Here is a 15,566-nt window from a genome sequence, read left to right as displayed (position 1 = left end):
TCTTCTGGAAATTCATGCTCTTCCAATGGGCATGAGAGAGATAACCTTTCAATAACCTTGAAAATACTTTTGTTTTACTTTGTTATAATCTCTGCTTTAATTTTTTCAACTGTACTTTTTTTCTCCCTTTGAGAGATAGGTGGAGGAATCTAAGTGTCTATGACTCTGAACCACAAATCTTCATTGGCCAAATTCTTATTTATAGAAATTCAATGGACTGCTTAGCAAAATCCTTTCTTTAAGTAAGATTTCACATAACTAATACTAAATAGTATATGTTGCCTTGTCTAACAGATTTTTGCAATGTAAGACCCATTTCAATTCTCGAAACCTCTATGCACTATCAAGTATCACTGAACTGAGTCACCTAAAAACATTTTCAGTGATGCATACTTAAGTAAATTAAAAAAAAAAAACTGAATAAAAATTCTATTTTCTTATGCACTAATATTTAAAATAGATGGCTTAGTGGTAAATAAAATGTCTATCAATGCAGGAGTTATGGGTTCAATCCCTGGGTAAGGAAGATACCCTGGAGGAGGAAACAGCATCCCAATCCAGTATTCTTGCTTGGGAAATCCCATGGACAGAATAGCCTGACGGTCCATGGGGTCACAAATGTTGGACATGATTTAGATACTAAACAACAACAACAAAATAGTATGGAACTAAAAACACTGGTAAAAAAGTAATGAGTGAGTAAAACTATAGCATCTATTTAGTTGGTCCAAAAACAAGAAATAAGTATTACCACTCACCTGCTTAGGAAAAACAACTGGTTAAGGTATAGAAGGTAAATAAGTGTCAGGCAAATTTGAGTCTGAAAACTAACTCTATAATTAGAATCTTTGGGATTTAACTATGTTAATTCCTCACCTGGACATGTTTTTTTGATTATAGAATGATCATAAAGCTAACTCTTTTGAGCGCCAGAGAAAATAGCAAACAGGACCAAAATCATACCAATAAACAACAAAAAGTTAAATAAAATCAAAACAGACACTGCCAGAAGTCGATTGCTGACAGGCAGGAAAGTCTTTAAAGTCAATGAGAAGTAAAACAATTTAAAAAAAAAATTGTAGAGAAGAACTTAATGGAACACAAGTAGAGATGAATCAGAAGACTATTTGTTGGGTCTGAAGTGGCTCATACAGTAAAGAATTTGCTGGCAATGTGGGAGATCTGAGTTCGATCCCAGGGTTGGAGAAATCCATTGGAGGAGGGCATGGCCACCCACTCCAGTGTTCTTGCCTGGAGAATCCCCACGGACAGAGGAGCCTGGCAGGCTTACAGTCCATGGGGTCGCAAAGAGGGTACACAACTAAGCAGCTAAGCACAAGAGATAGAAGATCCAACAGAAAGAAGAAAAAGTTATCCAATGCTGTAATCCAGAAAAATTCCCTAACATGTAAGAACTGCAATTTTATTATTTTTAAGAACCTTAATATCTTTTGGCTTGAACTGCTATTTTAATTTATGTATGGGAATTTTTAAAGTGTTCTTTGAGTACTTGGGTACAATTTGGATTAACCACCTGCCCTCCCCATGTTTCAAGAATATATGTCTCATTTTATAATAAAAAACTGCTGCAAAATTTAAGTATAAAGTCCATATTATTTCCATTTATCTAGTGAAGTATTAATTTTATTGCATATCTCCTCACCTAGAGTCTAATAGCACATTAATTAGAAACAAACAAAAAAAGGAAAATAAAGGCTTTGAATATTTTATTTACACACACACACAGCTTTAAGACAATTGGTCGGCTAGAGATTTATAGCTTTCCTGACTTATCCACTGTGTTTCTTGGAAAACACTTAGAGCCCAGAAACGGTTATAGCTGTCTAATCTATTAAACTGTGAGGTATTGAAGAAGGAATACATTATGATATTCTGTATCCTGCATATTTGGCATGATGCCTTCCAAAGAGACTCTCATTAAATGGTAACTGAAATAAAAAACAAACAAAAAAATAAACTATGCATTGAAAATAAAGAAATGAAGAAGGAAAGAGGAATGATGAGATGAGAATAAAAATTCTACATTTTTAAATGCTATTTTGAAAATATATGGAAAAATGGGTGGCATCAGTTTAGAACATAGTTTTGAATATACCTAGTACATCTTTTTGTTCAATTCGTCAATTAAATTTCATTTGTTCAATTAATACTTATTGTGAACACAAATTGTTTCCTGCAATATTCTAGATGAGCATATTTTTTTCCAAGACAACAAAAAACTCATGGAAGGATTCTTTCTTTGTTTTAACAAGTATTACATATAACACAGTTTCCTTGCACATCTGAACACATAGTGAAATGAAGCAGTCGTAGGTATTCTTATGAACAAAACTGAAAGTATTAAAATTTTCTTTCCCATTTCAAGATTCAGTGTTCACAATAGTAGAATAAATTATGTCACCCTTTCTCAGGTTAAAAAATAGAAAAACAAGTAAACAAAACCTTGCTTAAATTATTCAATTATTCAACAGTAATGCAAGGGTATAAGAAAGTATAAAAGGATGAAAAAAGAGGAGGACAAAATAAAGAGAAATTCTGGAGTCAGTGATTTTGTGAATAGGCACCTTTTCTGATATGAACTATAAAAATACACCATATCTACTGGAGAAAAATTTTAATGTTTAAGTACAAACCTTTATTCACTTGCAGTAATTTCTTCCTATAATCAAAAATGTCAAGCATAGGTGATTCATGATTACACCTTCCTTTCTCATTTCTTCTTCCAACATCCTACTCAGAAAGACACCTGCCTTCACATTTATTCCCCAGGGCTAAATGTGAAGGGCATCAATGTCTTTCCCACAAACCTGTGTGCCACTCACCCATCAAAACTAAGAGGTTTGTGGGAAGTTTATAAATTCAGAGACCTTGTGGACCCATTTGCTCTCCAAAAGTATTGACTGCCATCTGGTAAATGAAGAACATTTGTGCATCAGCTGTGGGATCAACAGGGAGTTTGCGAGCTGAAGTTTTTTAAAATAAAGTAAAGGTAATTTTCAGATTTATAATAGCAATCCTGATCTTCAAGAAGCCTTATGGTAAGGGAAAGAAGAGGAGCAGAGAAAGGAAAAGGAATAAAACAAGGAATAGATAAACTGTGTAAGAAAATTACCAAACAAAAATAATGACATAGTGAAAAGGAAGGACGTCAGAGCAAACTCAATAGAAAATTAAAAGAACTAAAAGGAATAGAAAGAGCAGCACAGAATGGAGGAGATGTAGGCAACAAGCCAAGTTTTTTTTTTGTTTTTTTTGTTTTTTTTTTTTTTTTTAATTCCCAAATGATAGCCATAAGTGTGGTTTTAAATAGAGGCAGGCAATGTTCTTTTCCCAGCTCTGCAGGCCTGCAGTTTTCAGAGCTTCACACAAAATTGACTCCAAACATCCAATTTAAAGGACAAATAAGAAAGCTTGAAGATTAAATTCAAAGATAAAACAAAGAGAGCATCTCATCATTTTTTAAAAAATAAAGTCTTCCAAATTTAAGGGCAATAGGTGAGGCTACTTAGGTCACCTTACCTCACTCTTCTGCAAGGCTATTTGTCAATACACTTGATCTTCTGATCCTTTGCCCAAGAAAATAGAGTGCAGTCAGTGGAAAATCATTGTGATTTTTTTTTTTAAAGTAGAATACTGCTTTTAAACCTTTTGATGCTTATAAGAAACTATACAAATTCATTTTACAGACATGCTTTTATCTATTTTTAATTGAATTGAAAATTGCAGTGAGCTACTTAAAAGGAAACTTATTGAATGGATTGTGTTATATAATAGAGCAACTTTCAAGTGCATCACTGTTTACTAGGGCTCCTATAATCCCTTAGCATTGCAGATAATATACATGGAATCAGAGGTCAATATATGCTTAAAATGTTTAAGAATATAGTTACTGAACAGCAATTACAGACATTGTACTTCTTAGTAAAACTGAAAAGAAGGAATATAAGCACTAACCCTGGTCCCAAAGCATTTAAAATCGAATTATTTTGTTGGCAGTACTATATATCATCATAGTTGCCTTATTTAGGAGGTTTTGAGAAAACTGAAAAAAGAAAGGATAATGAGTCATATTTTAAAAGGTTCTACATTTTCCCTGGTAGCTCAGATGGTAAAGAATATTCCTGCAATGTGGTAGACCCGGATTCAATATCTGGGTTCAGAAGATCCCCTGGGGAAAGGGGATAGCAACCCACTCCAGTATTCTTTCTTGGAGAATTCCATGTACAGAGAAGCCTGGGGTCCATGGGGTTGCAAAGAGTCAGACTGAGTAACTAACACTTTCACTTTCTACGGCATGTTTTGATGACCAAGCACACCGATGTTCATATGAGAGAGACAGAAGAGACACAAGGAGACAGAGATAGAGTCAGGGAGGGAGAGGGAGAGAGAGAGCATTAGTTCAAGGAATTGGCTCATACAGTATTTTGTGGTACTGGCAAGTGCAAAAGTTGTAGAGCAGGCCAGCGTGCTGGAAACTTAGAGAAGAGCTTCTAGTTTTCAGTCTTAAAGCAGAATAACTTCTTTAGGAAAACCGTCTTTGCTTTAAAGGCCTTCAGCTGATTGAGGCCAATTCACATTACAGAGGACAAGGCGCTTTGCTTAAAGTCAACTGATTCTAAATATTAATCACATCTTTTAAAAAAAATACACTTTCACAACAACATATATTTGATCAAACAACTGGCATACCACTAGTCATCTAACTAGCTTAACTAGGCTGACACATAAAATGAACCATCACAATAAATCTTCAAAATCTCTCTAATCCAGGGCTTAATTTTTTATAGAGAAGAAAGTTTCTTCAGAACTTTTGCTCAATAGTGAAGTTAGAAATTCTAAGTAGATATTTCTATTATACTTATCACTTAAGGCAAAGAGTCTAGAGAAAAAGACATGGGCAGGAAAGTATGGGCTTCCCAGGTGGCACTGTGGTAAAGAATCTCCCTACCAATGCAGGAGACACAAGAGACATGGGTTCAACCCCTGGGTTGGGAAGATACTCTGGAGGAGAAAATGACAACCCACTCCAGTTCTATTGCCTGGGAAATTACAAGGACACATGAACCTGGTAGGCTACAGTTCATGGGGTCACTAAGAGCTGGATACGACTAGGTGACTGAGCACACAATACAGGAGAATACAAATGACGTTTCAACTTCAAATTTTCTGATCTTTCCTTACACTTTCTTCACTTTATGTCATAATTTCACTTAGAGGGTGAACTTATTCATAACTATTTCATTTTATTTTTCTTAACAACTCTGCTTCTGCATTGAAAATATGGCTTTTTAAGAAGATATGATGGACAGGTGTACTTAGATATAAGTTAGTTTTCTATAGGAAATCACATAAAAAAGCCATCAAGTGTTTTCCATGAAAAGTTGTATAAATTTTGTTAATAAACACTCAGGTTATATTGTTTCTTTTTGTGGTTAGTACTTTTATCTGAACACAAACGGATTAGCAGCCCTCCAAGGCAATTCATCTTCACAGCAACAAGTAAGTCAGCCAACTCTCAGTTCAGTTCAGTTCAGTACAGGTGCTCAGTTATGTCCAACTCTTTGCAACCCCATGGACTGCAACACACCAGGTCTCCCTGTCCATCACCAACACCCAGAGTTTACTCAAACTCATGTCCATAGGGTCAGTGATGCCATCCAACCATCTCATCTTCTGTCGTCCCCTTCTCCCGCCTTCAATCTTTCCAAGCATCAGGTCTTTTCCAATGAGTCAGTTCTTCCCATAAGGTGGCCAAAATATTGGAATTTCAGCTTCAGCATCAGTCCTTCCAATGAATACCCAGGATTGATCTCCTTTAGGATGGACTGGTTGGATCTCCTTGGAATCCAAGGAACTCTCAAGAGTCTTCTCCAACACCACAGTTTAAAAGCATCAATTCTTCAGCACTAAGCTTTCTTTACCATCCAACTCTCACATCCATACATGACCACTGGAAAAACCATAGCCTTGACTAGACGGACCTTTGTGAGCATTAGAGTGCATGTATCTGAGAAACACAATTCTTAGGCAGTAACCCCCATATGATCTTAACCCTATTTATTCACATTTCTGATTGTACTCTACTGCATGGGCTTTGCCTTAGATGTAACTAAGACATTCATGAGCAACTTCTACAAAAAAATAAAAATAAAAAACACTAAAATATACATGAAATAATATGACTGCTTTGGTATAAATAATTTATTAATACTATATATTATATTTTTGGATTGAACAATGTATTTTTCTGGTTAAAATAAGTTAAAACATTTATCTGGGACCCTAAAATTTTTGTTGGCCCTACACACACTATGTCTACTGTGATTAAAAGCCAAGTTGGTCCTACCTTCCCCTGCTCTCTGGTGTCCAGCTTTCTTCATCTGTTCTCCAAGCAAGAATGCAGACCTTTGTAGTCATGAGAGAATAGTGAATTATCCAACCTTGAAGTTCTCTTTTTGTGTGAGAACTTTTAACTTATAATTAAATTACAATTTTTTGAATTCTATGTGTTTAGGGGCCAGACCTCTTATTTGAACAGCAGAAATACTTTTTCATGTGGAAATAATCTAGATTTTACCACTAGGATTTGTATTTTAAAATTTTAATTTTAAAAAGGCAATTTAACATAATAAAAATGAATAAATTTATGATGCGACCCTGATGCTGGGAAAGATAGAAGGCAGGAGGATAAAGGGATAACAGAGGATGAGATGATTGGGTGGCATCATCGACTCAATGGACATGATTTGAGCAAGCTCCGGGAGATGGTGAAGGACAGGGAAGCCTGGCATACTGCAGTTTATGGGGTCACAAAGTATCAGACATGATTGAGTGACTGAACAACAATAACAACCTACACTACCTTGTCCACTTTAAATTTACACAAAGTTATATGCCAGTTTGTATCTCAGTAAAGCTGGAAAGATAAATTTCAGTATACTTTAAGTAAGTCTATGTTGTAGGTCAATTATACTTCAAAGACGAACAAACAAGCAAACTCATAGAAAAATAAATCAGATTTGTGGTTTCCACAAGTCAGAATGAGGGGGAGGGGAACTGGATAAAGATGGTCAACAAGTAGAAACTTCTAATTATAAGTATTAGGAATATAATGTTTATTATGATTAATATATAGTAAGTAAAACTGTTGTACATTATTGTTTTATTTTTTAATTGGAGGAAACTTGCTTTACAATATTGGGTTAGTTTTTGCCATACCATAACTGAAATCAGCCAAAAGTATACAGATAACCTCTTCCCCATTGAGCCTCCCTCCCCTCTCCTTATCCGACCCATCTAGGTCATCACAGAGCTCCAGACTTGACTCCTGGTGTTACATAGCAACTTCTCGCCTGCTATCTAATTTACACATAAGAGTGTATATATGTCGATGCTGTTTCCTCCATTCATCTGACTCTCTCCTTCACCCACTGTGTCCCACAAGTTTGTTCACTACATCTGTGTCTATTCCTTCCTTGCAAATAGGTAGGTTCATCAGTACCATTTTTCTAGATTCTATACGTATGTGTTAATACATAATATTTGTTTCACTCTTTCTGACTTATTCCCTCTGTCTAACAGGCTCGAGGTTCATTCACCTCACTAAAACTGACTCAAATCTTTTCTTTTTATGGCTGAGTAGTATTCCACTGTATATATGTACCACAACTTCTTTATATATTCATCTGTAGATGGACATCTATGTTGCTTCTATGCCCTGGCTACCATAAACAGTGCTGCAATGAACATTGGGGTGCACATGTCATTTAGAATTGTGGTTTTCTCAGGGTATATGCCAAGTAGTGGGATTGCTGGATAATGAGAACCACATGAACAGTATGAGAAGGCAAAAAGAAAGGACATTGAGAGATGAACTCCCCAGGTCAGTAGGTGCCCACTATGCTACTGAAGATCAGTGGAGAAATAACTCCAGAAAGAACAAAGGGATGGGGCCAAAGCAAAAACAACACCCAGTTGTGGATAGGACTGGGGATAGAAGGAAGATTCGAAGCTGGAAAGAGCAATATTGCATAGGAACCTGGAATGCTAGGTCCATGAATCAAGGCAGGAGATGGCAAGAGTGAACATCGACATTCTAGGAATCAGCAAACTAAAATAGACTGGAATGGGTGAATTTAACTCAGATGACCATTATATCTACTACTGTGGGCACGAATCCCTTAGAAGAAATGGAGTAGCCATCAGAGTCAACAAAAGAGTTCAAAATGCAGTACTTGGATGCAATATAAAAAATGACAGAATGACCTCTGTTCGTTTCCAAGACAAACCATTCAATATCACGGTAATCCAAGTCTATGCCATGACCAGTAATGCTGAAGAAGCTGAGATTGATCGAGTCTATGAAGACCTACAAGACCTGCTAGAATTAAAAAGCAAAAAAAGATGCCCTTTTCATTATAAGGGACTGGAATGCAGAAGTAGAAAGTCAAGAAACACCTGGAGTAGCAAGAAAATTTGGAGTACAGAATGAAGCAGGGCAAAGGCTAACAGGGTTCTGCCAAGAGAATGTACTGGTCATAGCAAACACCCTCTTCCAACAACACAGGAGAAGACTCTACACATGGACATCACCAGATGGTCAACACTGAAATCAGATTGATTATATTCTTTGTGGCCAAAGATGGGGAAGCTCTATACAGTCAGTAAAAACAAGACCGGGAGCTGACTGTGGCTCAGATCATGAGCTCCTTATTGCAAAATTCAGACTGAACTTGAAAAAGTGCAGAAAACCACTAGTCCATTCAGATATAACTTAAATCAAATCCCTTTTGACTATACAGTGGAAGTGAGAAATAGATTGAAGGGACTAGATCTGATAAACAGAGTGCCTGATGAACTATGGACAGAGGTTTGTGACAATGTACAGGAGATAGGAATCAAGACCATCCCCAAGAAAAAGAAATGCAAAAAAGCAAAATGACTGTCTGAGGAGGCCTTACAAATAGATGTGAAAAGAAGAGAAGTGAAAAGCAAAGAAGAAAAGGATAAACCCATTTGAATGCAGAGATCCAAAGAATAGCAAGGAGAGATAAGAAAACCTTCCTCAGGAATCAATGTAAAGAAATAGAAGAAAACAATAGAATGGGAAAGACCAGAGATCTCTTCAAGAAAATTAGATACAAGGAAATATTTCATGCAAAGATGGGTTCAATAAAGGACAGAAATGGTAGGGACCTAACGTAAGCAAAAGATATTAAGAAGAGGTGTCAAGAATACACAGAAGAACTGTACAGAAAAGATATTCACGACCCAGATAATCACGAAGGTGTGATCACTCCCACTCACCTAGAGCCGGACATCCTGGAATGTGAATTCAAGTGGACCTTAGAAAGCATTACTACGAAGAAAGCTAGTGGAGGCGATGGAATTCCAGTTGAATTATTTCAAATTCTAAAAGATGATGCTGTGAGTGCTGCACTCAATACGTCAGCAAATTTGGAAAACTGAGCAGTGGTCACAGGACTAGAAAGGTCAGTTTTCATTCCAATCTCAAAGAAAGGCAATCCCAAACAATGCTCAAACTACTGCACAATTGCATTCATCTCACACACTAGAAAAGTAATGCTCAAAATTCTCCAAGCCAGGCTTCAGCATATGTGAACCATGAACTTCCAGATGTTCAAGCTGGTTTTAGAAAAGGCAGAGGAACAAGAGGTCACATTTCAACATCTGTTGGATCATCAAAAGGGCAAGAGAGTTCCAGAAAAAACATCTATTTCTGCTTTATTGACTATGTCAAAGCCTTTGCCTCTGTGTATCACAGTAAACTGTGGAAAATTCTGAAAGAGATGGGAATACCAGTCCACCTGACCTGCCTCTTGAGAAATCTGTATGCAGGTCAGGAAGCAACAGTTAGAACTGGACATGGAACAATAGACTGTTTCTAATTATGAAAAACAGTACATCAAGGCTGTATATTGTCACCATGATTATTGAACTTATACGCAGAGTACATCATGAGAAACACTGGTCTGGAAGAAGCACAAACTGGAATCAAGATTGCCAGGAGAAATATCAATAACCTCAGATATGCAGATGACATCACCCTTACGGCAGAAAGTGAAGAAGAACTAAAGAACATCTTGAAGAAAGTGAAAGAGGAAAAGAAAAAGTTGGCTTAAAGTTCAATATCCAGAAAACTAAGATCATGGCATCCGGTCCCATCACTTCATGGCAAATAGATAGGGAAACAGTGGAACCAGTGGCTGACTATATTTTTCTGGGCTCCCAAATCATTGCAGATGGTGACTGCAGCCATGAAATTAAGAGGCTTACTCCTTGGAAGGAAGGTTATGACCAACCTAGAGAGCATATTAAAAAGCAGAGACATTACTTTGCCAACAAATGTCCATCTAGTCAAGGCTATGGTTTTTCCATTGGTCATGTATGGATGTGAGATTTGGACTATAAAGAAATCTGAGCACCGAAGAATTGATGCTTTTGAACTGTGGTGTTGGAGAAGAGTCTTGAGAGCCCCTTGGACTGCAAGGAGATCCAACTAGCCCATCCTAAAGTAGATCAACCCTGGGTGTTCATTGAAGGAACTGATGTTGAAGCTGAAACTCCAATACTTTGGCCACCTGATGCAGAGAGCTGACTCATCTGAAAAGACCCTAATGCTTGGAAAGATTGAGGGCAGGAGGAGAAGGGGAGGACAGAGGATGAGGTGGTTGGATGGAATCACCGACACAATGGACATGGGTTTTGTTGGACTCAGAGTTGGTGATGGACAGGGAGGCCTGGCGTACTTCGGTTCATGCGGTTGCAAAGAACTGTACATGACTGGGCGACTGAACTGAAATGATGGTAGATTTATTACTGTGTTGTTTTTTTTAAAGGTATCTCCATCTGTTCTTCATAATGGCTTACGTTAGTTTACATTCCCACCAACTTTTAGAAGGGTACCCTTTTCTTCACATCCTTTTCAGCATTTATTGTTTGTAGATTTTTAATGATGGCCATTCTAACCGGTTTGAGGTGATACCTCATTGTAGTTTTGATTTACATTTCTCTAATAATTAGTAATGTTGAGAATCTCTTAATGTATTTTTTGGCAATCTGTTTAGGTCTTCTGCCCATTTTGTTTGGGCAGCTTGTTTTGCCGATATTGAGCTGTATGAGCTGCTTATATATTTGGAGATTAATCTTTTGTCATTTGTGTCATTTGCAATTGTTTTCTTCCATTTGTAGGGTTGTCATTTAAATTTTTTTGTATTGTTTCCTTTAATACTGCTGTACATTATATGTGAAAATTGTGAGTAAATCCTGAGATATTATCATCAAGAGGAAAATATTTTTTTCTTTATATCTATATGATATAATAGATGTTCACTAACCTTATTTTTCTAATTACTTCCTGATATATGTAAGTCAAATAATTATGCTGTATACCTTAAATCTATATGACACTGCATGTCAACTATATAATAATAAAACAAAGAAAAACAAGTCTAATGAAAAGGAAAAATAGTATTATTAAAATATAGGTTTGATAAATGTAAATATTCAGATCACTGTTCATAATGAAAAGGTTTCAACTATCTTAAACATTCACATAGAACATTTAAGAAAAAAAATATTAGTACAGTTACTTTCTTTCTTAAATTAATGCTTTTGACAAAAACATTTTCATCTAGTTGTAAACAAACCAATTATAGATTTCATTCCCCTTAATAGTGTTTAAAAATTATCCTAGCCAAGTACCCATATTTAACAGAAATCACTCAGAAGCAGAGCCATAACCTAAGCTAAATTTACCATGGAAAATAAATTATACAAAATTTCAAAAAATACCCAAATTTATGAAAACAAACATATATGCAGATAGCGATAGAGATACATATCCATAAAGATTGTTGTGGTTGTTTGTCAGGGAATTTTTAACAGAAGAATTCCTAAGTGCTGTTTCTCATAAATCCTTTGTTCCTTATTAGTTTCTGGCAACAGAAATGAGTGGAAAAGCACACTGCTCCCAGGACTGAGGTCATAGGATGAGACATGTATGAATCTCCTTCAGCAAACATTCTCCTTAGGACAAAACTGCTTAGTCACGACCCTTTCTTGAGATATGGATTGTCTTCTGACCATTGTTAATTCCTTGTTCCCTTGATAATGGTTGCTGTATGTTTGGTTTTCTGATCTTTATCATTGTCCAAAGAAATTCTTTGTACAACAGCCTATATATACTCACAGAAAGTTCATTAAAACACCCTTGCTCCACCAGAGGCTTGGGTCCCCGTGTCTTTCTTTCTCTCTCTCTCTCTCCCCCTCCCTCCAGCTAAGTCTCTGGAGCTAGAAACCCTCCGAGCTCACTCTCCTGCCCGGGCTTTCAAGGCCTCCTCGAGAGGGCGCCCTGTGCCTTCGTGAGCAGTGCAAGCCCTGTTCTAGGGTTTTATTGGTTCTCTGTATAAACCAGGGATTATTAGCTTCTTTCTCTCTTTCACTTTCTTATCGTTGACTCTGGACCACCAGGTTCCAGTACAATAAAGGACCGCAACAGTTGTTCAGTTACTATGTCATGTTTGACTCATTGTGAACCCCATGGACTGCAGCATGCCAGACTCCTCTGTCCTCCACTATCTCATAAAGTTTATTCAATTCATGTCCATTGAGCTGGTGATGCTATCTAACCACCTAATTCTCTGAAGCCCCTTTCTCTCTTTGCTGTCAATCTTTCCCAGCATCAATTCCTCAGTGCTCAGGTTCTTTATGATCCAACTCTCACAACTCTCACAACTCTCACATCCATACATGGCACTTGGATAAAACCATAGCTTTGACTATAAGGACCCTTGTCAGCAAAGAAATGTCTCTGCTTTTAATGCGCTGTGTAGATTTGTCATAGTTTTTCTTCCAAGGAGCATATGTCTTTTAATTTCGTGGCTGTCCACAATGATTTAATCACTATCCACATTGATTTTGGAGACCATGAAAATAAATCTGCCACTGTTTCCATTTTTCCCCACCTGCTTGCCATGAAGTGATAGAACTGGATGCCATGATCTTAGTTTTTTGAATGTTGAGTTTTAAGCCAGCTTTTTCACTCTCCTTCACCTTCATCAAGAGGCTCTTTGGTTCCTCTTCTCTTTCATCCACTAGGGTGGTTTCTTTTGCATATCTAAGGTTGTTGATATTTCCCTCAGCAATTTTGATTCCAGCTTGGGATTTATTCAGTATTTTACATGACGGATTCTGCATGTAAGTTTAGTAAACAGGATGACAATATATAGCCTTGACACACTTCTTTCCCAAAATTGAACCAGTCCGTTGTTCCATGTCCAGTTCTACTATGTTGGTGTAAAAATAATTGTGATTTCAGACCTGGAATTTTAAATCCTTATAACTTGGCTCAAACACACCTTTATTAATTAAAATAGGAACCATTACAATCAACACAGCTTTACTAACTAGAAATAAGTTGGTTTATTCCTGTAGGATAAAACTCTGTGCTTCAGGATTTGACGAACTCTTGGAAAGCATTTTATGAATCCTGCTGTTTGTGGAAGCATTTTCCCTACAAAAAGTTTTCAAGATGCTTGAAGAAGTGTTCATCATTTGGTAAGAAGTCAGATGAATATGGCAGATGAAACAAAACTTTGTGGTTCAATTCATTCAACATTTGAAGCCTTTGTTGTGTGACATGCTTCTGGGTGTCATTGCAGAGAAGATTTGGGCTCTTTCTGTTGACTAATATTGGCTCCAGGTGTTGTAGTTCTCAGTACATCTCATTGATTTGTTGAGTATACTTCTCAGATGCAATGGTTTCACCAGGATTCAGGCATGTTTGACTTTGGGAAGTGCTTTGGAGCTTCTCAGTCCAACCACTGAGCTGGTCACTGCTGGTGGTCACATAAAATCCATATTTTGTCCCATGTCACAATCCAATCAAGAAATGATTCTTTGTTGTCGCATTGAATAAGAGAAGACAGCATTTCAAAATGACAATTTTTTTGACTTGTGGTCAGCTCATGAGGCACCCACTTTTCAAGCCTTTTCACCTTTCCAACTTGCTTCAAATGGAAAATGACCATAGAACGGTCAACATTGAATTTTCGGGCAACTTCTTATGTAGTTGTAAGAGGATCAGCTTCAATGATCCTCTCAGTTGCTTGTTGTAAACTTCCAATGGTTGGCCTAATCTTCAAGGGTCTCATCTCCTTTGCAAACCTTCTTGAATCACCACTGCACTGTACGTTCATTAGCATTACTGGGCCAAATGTGTTGATGTTGCGAATTGTCTCCACTGCTTTACCACACATTTTGAACTCAAATAAGAAAATCACTCAAATTTCCTTTTTGTTAACATCATATTCACAGTCTAAAATACATATAAAATAAACAGCAAGTAATAATTACCAGTAAAAAACCATAAAGCAAGACACACTCATTAAAACATAACCACATCTATTTAAGAATATATTCCACTATCAAATAGCAAAATTCACCAATGCAAAACCATAATTACCTTTGCACCAACCTAATAACTGTTGCTTCTTGTCCTGCATACAGGTTTCTCAGCATGCACATAAGGTAGTTTGGTATTCCCATCTCTTCAAAAATTTTCCCAGAAAACTAGCTTAAATGATTTTGAGTATAACCTTGCTAGCATGTGAAACAAGAGCAGTTGTGCAGTAGTTTGAACATTCTTTGGCATTGCCCTTCTTTGGGACTGGAATGAAAATTAACCTTTTCCAGTTCTGTGGCCACTGCTGAGTTTTCCAAATTTGCTGACATATTGAGTGCAACATTTTAACATGATCAGTTTTTAGGATTTTAAATAGCTCAGCTGGAATTTGATCACCTCCACTAGCTTTGTTTGTAGTAATGCTTCCTATGGCTCACTTGACTTTGCACTCCAAGATGTTCAGCTCTGGGTGAGTGACCTCACCACCATGGTTATCTGGGTCATTAATATCTTTTTGTATAGTTCTTCTGTATATTCTTGCTACCTCTTCTTAATTTCTTCTGCTTCTATTATGCGCTTACCATTTCTGTCCTTTTTTGTGCCCATCATTACATGAAATGTTCCCTTTATATCTCCAGTTTTCTTGAAGAGGTCTGTGGTTCAGATTCCTAAGATGTCGATGTTCACTCTTGTCATTTCCTGCTTGACCATGTCCAATTTAAATTGATTAATGGGCCTAACATTCCAGGTTCCTATGTAATATTGATCTTCATAGTATCAGACTTAACTTTTATCACCTGACATATCCAAAACTGAGTGCCATTTCGTCTTTGGCCTAGCCCCTTCATTCTTTCTAGGGTTATTTGTAATTGCTATCTGCTTCCCCCAGTATCATATTGGACTCCTTCTGACCTGAGGGCCTTATCTTTTAGTATCATATCTCTTTGCCTTTTCTCATTCTTCATAGGGTTCTCCAGGCAAGAATACTGTAGTGGTTTGCCATTTCCTCCTCCAGTGGACCCATTTTGTCAGAAATCTTCATTATGAACCATCCATCTTGGGTGACTTTGCATGGCATGCTTCAAAGCTTCATTAAGTTTTGCAAGCTCCTTTGCTATGT

Source organism: Muntiacus reevesi, chromosome 6, assembly GCF_963930625.1.
Source record: "Muntiacus reevesi chromosome 6, mMunRee1.1, whole genome shotgun sequence".
NCBI classification, from domain to species: domain Eukaryota; kingdom Metazoa; phylum Chordata; class Mammalia; order Artiodactyla; family Cervidae; genus Muntiacus; species Muntiacus reevesi.
Note: the sequence above shows the minus strand (reverse complement) of the source record.